Genomic DNA, 10000 nt, shown 5'->3' on the forward strand with positions numbered 1-10000 from the left:
GCCTGAACAAGACACAAAGTAGGATGTAAATGCATATACACACCCACACACACATGCTCACACTCACTCACAAACACAAGCTGTACCTATTCATTCATTTCCTGATTACCTGTCTAACCTAATACAGGGATACGGAAGAGCTAGAGTTTATCCCAAGAGTCTGTTAGTATAAGGCATAGAACACAAACTGAACAGGACAAAATGCAGGAGGTAAACACATATGCATGCACACACATGCGCACCGACACACCACACATGCGCACACACACACACACACAAAGTGTGCTCGCACAAGCTGTACCTATTCATTCATTCATTCCCTGAATACCTGCTTAACCTAATACAGGGATATGGAAGAGCCAGAGTTTATCCCAGGACTCAATATAAGACATAGAACTCAACCAGAACAAGACACACAATGCAGGATGTGAACACACACACACACACACACACACACACACACACACACACACACACACACACCCTCACAAACAGTACCTATTCATTTATTTCCGGATTACCTGCTTAACCTAATACCAGGATATGTAAGAGCTATAGTTTATTCCAGGACTGAGTTAGTATAAGGCATAGAACTCATCCTGAACAGCACACAATGCAGGATGTAAACACATATACTCACACACAAACACAAGCTGTACCTATTGATTCATTCCCAGATTACTTGCTTAACCTAATACAAGGATATAGAAAAACTACAGTTTATCCCAGTATAAGGCATAGATCTCAACCTGAACAAGACACAAAGTAGGATGTAAACACATATACTCACAGACACACACACACACGCTGTACCTATTCATTCCCTAATTATCTGCTTAAGCTAATACAGGGATATGGAAGAGCTAGAATTTTACCCAGGAGTCAGTAAGTATAAAGCATAGAACTCAACCTGAACAGGACACAATGCAGGAGGTAAAAACATATACACGTGCACACAAACACATACATGCATGCACACATATGTGCGCACACTTACTCACTCACACGTGTGTGCACAAGCTGTACCTATTCATTCCCTTATTACCTGCTTAACCTAATACAAGGATACGGAAGAGCTAGAGTTTATCCCAGGACTCAGTTAGTATAAGACATGGAACTCAGCCTGAACAGGACATAATGCAGAATGTAAACACACACATACACACAAGCTCTACCTATTTATTCATTCCCGGATTACCTGCTTAACCTAATACAAAGATATGGAAGAACTAGAAATTATCCCAGGACTCGGTATAAGACAGAAAACCTGAACAAGACCCAAAGTAAGATGTAAACACATATGCACGCGCACACACAGATTCACACATGTGCGCACGCACACACGCACAAGCTGTGCCTATTAATTAATTTCCTGATTACCTGCCTAACCTAATACAGGGATATGGAAGAGCTGGAGTTTATCCCAGGAGTCAGTATAAGGCATAGAACACAACCTGAACAGGACACAATGCAGGATGTAAACACATATACCCACATAGGCAGTCTCACAAACACAAATACACACACACAAAACCACAACCTGTACTTATTCATTCATACCCAGATTACCTGACTAACCTAATACAAGGATATGGAATAGCTAGACTTTATCCCAGGACTCAGTATAAGGCATACAACTCACCCTAAAAAGGGGTGTAAACATATACCCACTGACACACACACTAGCTGTACCTTTTGATTCATTCCCGGATTACCTGCTTAACCTAATACAAGGATATTGAAGACCTTGAGTTTCTCAAATGAGTCAGTTAGTTTAAGGCATAGAACTTAACCTGAACAGGACACAATGCAGGATGTAAACGCCCACGCGTACACACACACACACACACACACACACACACACACACACACGTACACACCTTATTCATTCCCTAATTACCTGCTTAACCTAATACACTGATATGGAAGAGTTAGAGTTTAGCCCATGACTAGTATAAGGCATAGAACTCAACCTGAACAGGACACAATGCAGGATGTTAACATGTATACTCGCACACAGTCTCACGCAAACACACAGACACATGCACACAAACACAAGCTGTACCTATTCATTCATTCCTTGATTACTTGCTTAACCTAATACAAGGATATAGAAGAGCTAGAGTTTATCCCAGGACTCAGTTATTATAAAGTATAGAACTCAACCTACACAGGACATAATGCATGATGTAAACACATGTACTCACACACAGTCTCACAGAAATACACACACACAGACACATACACACAAACAAAAGCTGTGCCTACACATTCATTCACGGATTACCTGGTTAACCTAATACAAGGATATACAAGAGCTAGAGTTTATCCCAGGACACAGTTAGTATAAGGCATAGAACTCAACCTGAACAGGACAACAATGCAGGATGTAAATGCACATACCCACATGCACCCCACACACCCCCACACACAAACACAAGCTGTACCTATCCATTTATTTCTGGATTACCTGCTTAACCTAATACCAGGCTATGTAAGAGCTAGAGTTTATCCCAGGACTCAGTATAAGGCATAGAACTCATCCTGAACAGCACACAATGCAGGATGTAAACACATATACTCACACACAAACACACACATAAGCTGTACCTATTCATTCATTTCCTGATTACCTGCTTAACCTAATACAGGGATATGGAAGAGCTAGAGTTTATCCCAAGAGTCTATTAATTTAAGGCATAGAACACAAACTGAACAAGACACAATGCAGGAGGTAAACACATATACACACACACACAACGTGCTCGCACAAGCTGTACCTATTAATTCTTTCCCTGTTTAACCTAATACAGGGATATGGAAGAGCCAAAGTTTATCCCAGGACTCAGTATAAGACCTAGAACTCAACCTGAGCAAGACATAATGCAGGATATGAACACACACACAAACACAAGCTGTACCTATTTATTCATTCCCGGATTACCTGCTTAACCTAATTAAAAGATATGGATGAACTACAGTTTATCCCAGTAGTATAAGGCATGGATCTCAACCTGAACAAGACACAAAGTAGGATGTAAACACATATACTCACAGACACACAAACAAAGGCTGTACCACTTCATTCATTCCCTGATTATCTGCTTTTATCTAATACAGGGATAGTATAAGGCATAGACCACAACCTAACCAGGACACAATGTATACACATAGTTCTCTGTCTCTCTCTGTCTCTCTCTGTCTCTCTCTGTCTCTCTCTGTCTCTGTCTCTGTCTCTGTCTCTCTCTCTCTCTCTCTCTCTCTCTCTCTCTCTCTCTCTCTCTCTCTGTCTCTCTCTGTCCCTCTCTGTCTCTCTCTCGGTACCTATTCAGTCATGCATTCCCTAATTACCTGCTTGACCTAGTACAAGGATTTGGAAGAGCTAGAGTTTAACCCAGGAGTCAGTTATAAGGCATATAACTCAACTCAGCCTAAACAGGACACAGTGCAGGATGTAAACACACATACACAGACAGACACGCACTGTACCTATTCATTCATTCCCTGATTACCTGCTTAACCTAATACAGGGATATGGAAGAATTAGAGTGTAACCCAGGAGTCAGTTAGTATAAGGCATAGAACTCAACCTGAACAGGACAAACACAGATATATTGTTTATTTATTGACATTTGTTAACTAGGTTGGTCCAGCTTGTGGCCCATTTTCAGTGGACACCCGTGGAGAAAAGCTCCAGTTATAAACAATTTACAATGCATAAGAAGTGCAAGATAAAAATTTCACAATCCAAGGCGTAAATAATATTTGGAAAAAAAACAAAACAAAATAGAAAGCATACACATTGTAGCAAGTATATACCTAGTAGAAAACGTGCACATAATATACACATAGTATTATTACAAGATAAAGGCAGACTGATGTAAATATTAGTATTCTTTCAGTATTGTTGATTTAGTGTAGTAGGTGCGCACCTTGAGAGTTACTAGGAGAAATTGGAGGTTTATTATATTAGATACATATACAGTAGTAAGGTGGAGTAAGTTGGGTCTTGACAGGGGCAAATTCTGGTATGATGTAGATGAAGTTTCAGTTCTTTTATAAAGTGTGGTGGGAGGGTGATGGAACATATGTGTAGGGTCAGTTTGTTCCAGGCTTGGGCTACAGAGCATTTATATAAGAGTTTACCTACATTTTTCTTTGGCTGGTAGATAAATCGAGGAGTTGCTTGTTTGAGGTGCCAATGGTCCCAGGTGGGGTATAGGTGGAGACTATGGATGATAGGTCTGGGCAGGAAGAAGGTTTGTATAGAATAGAATGTAATATTAGAAATTGTGATAGGAGTTGTTGGGGGAGGTTAAATCATTGTAGAGAGTTTAGGGACAGGTAGTGGTGTGAGTTGTATGGAGAGTTTGTAATAAAACTAGCTAATTTATGGTATGTTTGTTGAAGTTTATTCAAGTTTGTTGTCTGAATGTTGGTTAGAATAGGGGCAGCATAAGTGAGGGAGGGTAGGAGTAATGTTTGTGCTAGAGAGTCTAGTAGTAAAAAGTTTTTTTGTTGCGGTACAGCACACCTAGTTTCTGTTGTGTTCTTTTAATGCATTATAGTATATGTAGGTTGAATTTTAGTTCTTCATCAACAATGACACCAAGGAGTTTTGTGCGAGTTTCTGGATTAGTGATTGTACTGTTGGAAGATGAAATGGTAAAGGTAGATTTATGGGTGAAAGAGAACAATGGAGAAAAGAGTTAGAGTTTGGTCTTTTTTGGGTGGAGGATGAGTAGGTAGTCAGATGATTGTTCGGTTGATAGAAAGGTGTGTTGGGACCATTTTTCGGTTGATAGAAAGGTGTGTTGGGTTATGGTGTGGAGGTCAGATATATTGCTGGAGATGGAGATGAGAAGTGAGTCGTCTGCGTATTGGATGAGGGAGGATTGTTTGCTAGATGTATAAAGATCATTGGTGAAGATGTTAAATAGCAGAGGGCCCGAGATGGATCCTTGTGGTACTCTGGTTGGGACTGGTATGAAGGGTGACTAGGAGGAGAGCCATTTGACAGATTTCTGCTGACTGGAGAGGTAGTTGGAGAACCAGGAGAGGGAGGTAGCTGATAGGTTGAGGTTAGCAAGTTTAGATAGTATGAGGTGAGAGACTGTGTCGAAAGCTTTTGAAAGGTCAAGGAAGAGAAAGGATATGAGTAGATTGTTATCTCGGGCTTCATTGATAGTATGGGTGAAGGATAGTAGGGCAGTAGTTGTGCTGTGGTTTGGATGGAAACCATGTTCATAGGTTCATAGTTTTAATACTAAGCTAACTGCCCTTGTGAGCCATTTTAAGCCTAGCCAATTATCCCTTGTGAGACTCAAACCCTGCACCTTGTGTTTGTAAAGCAAACACATTAGCCATTAAGCCACCCTCCCAAGTAGTTGAGTTGAGTAGTTGAGTGTTGAGTAGGAGTGAGAAGGTTATGCTGGAGGAGGTAGTTGAGAAGCTGTGAGTGAATGCATTTTTCAGGTATCATAGAGAGGGGGGATGGCGTGGTGATGGGTCAGTAGTTAGATGGGTTTGTTGAGTTCCCTGCTTTATGCAGGGGGATAGTAAAGAAAGATTTCCATAGGACAGTGACATTAGCTTCAGAAATAGATCTGTTGATAAGAATAGAGGATGGTAAGAGGTAGATGTAGACTGTCAGTGGAGGGAGAGCAGGGTTTGAGCTTCAGAAGAAAAGATTTAATGTAGGAAGTGGGAACAGGATGAAAGGAGAACAGGTTAATGGTGAGCGGGAAGGGAGAGATTGGGGAAGTAGTTATAATTGAACTGGATGGTGTAAGTTTTTGGACTGTTTCAATAAAATGTTTGTTTAGGAGGGTTGCGGTTTCCTGAGGAGATTTATTTTGGATATGTGGAGGGGTTGGTGGGACAGCCCTGAGAGAGAATTTTGTTAAGAGTAAACCAAAACTTGCGAGTGTTAGATTTGCTGTTAAGTTGAGCAGAACTATAGCAGGCCTTTTTGTCTTTGTTGACTTGCTTCTTAACACGGTTTTGTAGTTCTCTGTAATTTTGTAGTAGAGAGAGTTCCTTAGTTTTAATCCAGGCTTTCTAAGCATGGTCTCTTTTTTTGCATAAGATACTTAGTGTCCTTGGAAAGCCAGGGAGCATAATTCAATTTTAGTCTAATTTTCCTGGAGGGAGCAAGGGAGTTGAGGGTATTCAGGAAAATGCTATTGAACTTATTGACTGCATAATCAAGAGGGATTTGCTTAAGGCTGGACCAGTTAATACTAGATAATATGGAGCTGAATAGAGGGATATTAAAGTTAGAGTTTGTGACAGTCTTTTTTAAAGGTGGGCTTTGGGTGGCTGGGTGGCATGTCTTAAGACAGAAGTGGGGAGATGATTACTTGGGGAGTCTGGAAGGGTAGTGGAGCTGTGGTAGTTTTGGGGGGAGTTAGAATCCAGTCGATGGTGGAGCTGCAAGATCGTTTTTTGTGGAGGCAGGTGGGTGATGTTATTAGCTGATGGAAACCATGTAGGTTGATACAGTGTTATGGAAATTCAGTTGTGAGTTTAGACCAGTCTATATTGACATCTCCAAGGATAAGGGTTTCATAAGGTATGTTCAGGGAAAACCAGGATAGGATATTTTCTAGGATTGGTGAATTGTTTCCAGGGAAGTATAGATGGAAGAAATAGCTAATTTCTTGTGAGGATTTAGGTGGCAATTTAAGATAAGTTTATCAAGGTGGAAGTCAGGAATAGGTATGGTGATAGGTGAGAGATTTAGGCTGTCAGAGTAGAAGATGGCTATGCCTCCCCCTTTTACTATATCTATCTATCTATCTATCTATCTATCTATATACATACATACATACATACATACACACATTTATAAGGCAGCTAAAAGAACACAGCTTGTCTTTGTATTTGAATAGTATACCCTACTAAGGATATGTATATTTAACTTGCTTGTTTTTTTTTTTTTACCTTCAGTCACGGTACTGCTATTCTTTGTATTCCTACATAAACTATATGATTTTATTAGTGAAATGTATAACATGTATTTTTCATTTTGTGCTTGTATCTACGACTGAATCAACATTTGTATCTGTCCATCCTAAATGTAACAACGTTTTAAGAAATCCAAAGTTAGTACTAGTATTATTTAAAAAGGCTTTTCCTTAGTAATATTTGTTGCTTTGTTTTTAATTCTGGAGGAAAAAGGTCAAAAGCTATGCTTGGTGTGATATGAAAAAAATGGCTGATCATGGTGTCTGATTCCACCGTTCTACACATGGAACATGTACTGAATCCCAAACCCCTTTTTACTTGCAGGATGATGTGTTTTCTAGACTCTAAACTTTTCATCCTGCATGAAAGCACAATCATTCAATATTCTTGGAAATAAAACTTTTACTGGAAAGCAGAAGCTGCCTGGCTACTGGGATAAGTCAGGTTAACTCAAGACATTATGAGATAAGGGTCACCAAAATAATTGGTAATCTCTGAGGTCAGTGGGCAAATTAGAAAAACATAGAGCTTTCTCGCACAGTACTACAACATGTTATTAATGAAATTACATGATTCGGTGGTATCTCGGTCTTTGATTATTGCAGTAGTATTAAATTGCAGCATCTATACATCATGATGTGCATTTGATAATAAAATGTTAAATAATATCTGTAAATGTCCATCTTTATTGTATTATTGTCCATTCTCAGCAACATTTGACAACCTTAACACACTATAACAATTACTCCCAAAAAAACTTGGATAAATGTTCTTAGTTCCATCAGTTTGTAATGTTACTGTTCTCTGCCACAAACATGAAAAATCACATTTTTTTGTTGCAGGGGCTATACAGATATATGCAGCTTTCAAGACCAATTGAAGTAATTGGTGTGCAACCTACAAGATTTTCAACACCAGCAGAAGAATTGACTGCACTGTAAAATGAAAGTGATGTTTGTCTTATACATCTGTTTCTTCATGTTGTCAGCTATGCAAAATATTTCCTTCTAGTTCAAGCAATATACTCTGCTCTATACCTGTCTGAGTAAAACAGTCATACTACAGGCTATATTCAGTTCTTATAGTGCATGTTTAACATGCATTTCCTAGTCTATCTTAATTAAAATAAATTTTGAGATCCAACTTTGTCCTTATAGGTTAAGCCACGCTTCACCTTTATTGCCACCCTTCCCATGAATGTAATAGCTACTTTTGTTTCAAATTATGCTACACTGTTTCGGTTATGATGATGTAGCTTTCTGTTCATTCTTATGGGGACTGTTTCTCTGTCTGGTTTGACATTTGTTTCTTGACTTCTAAGTGTGACCTTTTTAGGTATAAATATATTATTGCTGTCCTAGGTAATCCATTCTGTAGTGAAGTACCCACTGTTGCACTAGTGTTGTTTCTCTCATAACTCTGAAAGCTCATGCCACATTTCCTCAACAAGTATACAGAAAACCCTATAGGTGGCACTTCATGTAGTGCTGTCTCGGAGGACTCCTGCAGACAAGGCGTGTAAGCCTAATATAGTCTGAAAGTACTTTAAGTGACTAGTAATGATTCTGAGGAAATTTCAGATGTTAAAGTTTAGTCCCATAATGATCTACTTTCTTCTTCACTTATTTTACTGCAAGGCCATTAACTGACATTTGCCATCTCAGTGAACACGTGCTCTGAATTGCTATGTAGACTTGAAATGATATCTGCAGTCTAATCACAAATTAACCTGCCTTTCAGTTTTATTCACTGCTATTTCATTTTAGGATATGAACTGCCTAAAATGAAATCTAAGGTAGCAATGCATTCAGTTATTTCCTGGAGGGCAGCAATTCCTTCTTTTGCTACCGTACAGTGACAGCCATGGAAATGTAGAAATGACATGACTGTTTCTTGTTGCCTTTTCTTCCTTTGTCATCCTTTGTTCTGCTTCACTGGTTCATCCGTAATATATTTCTGCTTCATTGTTCAACCCACAGTCAGGATTTATTGTGATTATTTCTGCATTAGGTAATCTCAACGTGTCTTTTTTGTTTGAGGTTTTCCCACAAGATTAATAATTTTATTTAACATTTGTTCACCAGGAAGGTCAGACTAGGACAGAGCCTATTTTCTGTGGAGGCCTGGGGAGAAATGCTCCAGACGCATGTCTTTGGAACATGGCAGGAAACCAGAGTACCCGGAGGAAACCCATGCAAATGCAGGGAGGACATGCAGACCTAGCACAGAAGGCACCCCAGCAGAGAATCAAAGTGGAGAACCTCTTGCTGTGAGGCAACAGCATTAACCACGGCACCGCCCTAATAATCAAATGTATTGACCTGCTTTTATTTACTCATTTGATTATTTGTTGCTTGTACACTTTATTTCTGGCATCCATTACCTTCCCAGAACCCCAGGTATTACTTTCTGCACTGGTCTTTTAATTCCCTTTGTTTCTGCAATATCAGTGGATACAGGAGATGGAAAGGCACAAGATCAGGAAAGCTCATCTGTCATCCAGTGAGTCTGAGGGGAGGTGAGCAGAAGATTTTTAATTCTGTTACAGCTTCCCCTGGAAAATGCAGTGCCCCATATGGCAAGCCACAGGGACAATGCACACGTCTGCATTCTCACAATGCTAATGCACACGTCTGCATTCTCACAAAACTAATGCACACATCTGCATTCTCACAATGCTAATGCACACGTCTGCATTCTCACAATGCTAATGCACACGTCTGCATTCTCACAATGCTAATGCACACGTCTGCATTCTCACAATGCTAATGCACACGTCTGCATTCTCACAAAGCTAATGCACACGTCTGCATTCTCACAAAGCTAATGCTAATGCACACGTCTGCATTCTCACAAAGCTAATGCACACGTCTGCATTCTCACAAAGCTAATGCACACGTCTGCATTCTCACAAAGCTAATGCACACGTCTGCATTCTCACAAAGCTAATGCACACGTCTGCATTCTCACAATGTTAATGCACGTCTGCATTCTCACAATGTTAATGCACTTCTGCATTCTCACAATGTTA

The sequence above is a fragment of the Protopterus annectens genome, chromosome 5.part0 (assembly GCF_019279795.1).
Source record: "Protopterus annectens isolate FY-2018-M chromosome 5.part0, PAN1.0, whole genome shotgun sequence".
Classification (NCBI taxonomy): domain Eukaryota; kingdom Metazoa; phylum Chordata; order Ceratodontiformes; family Protopteridae; genus Protopterus; species Protopterus annectens.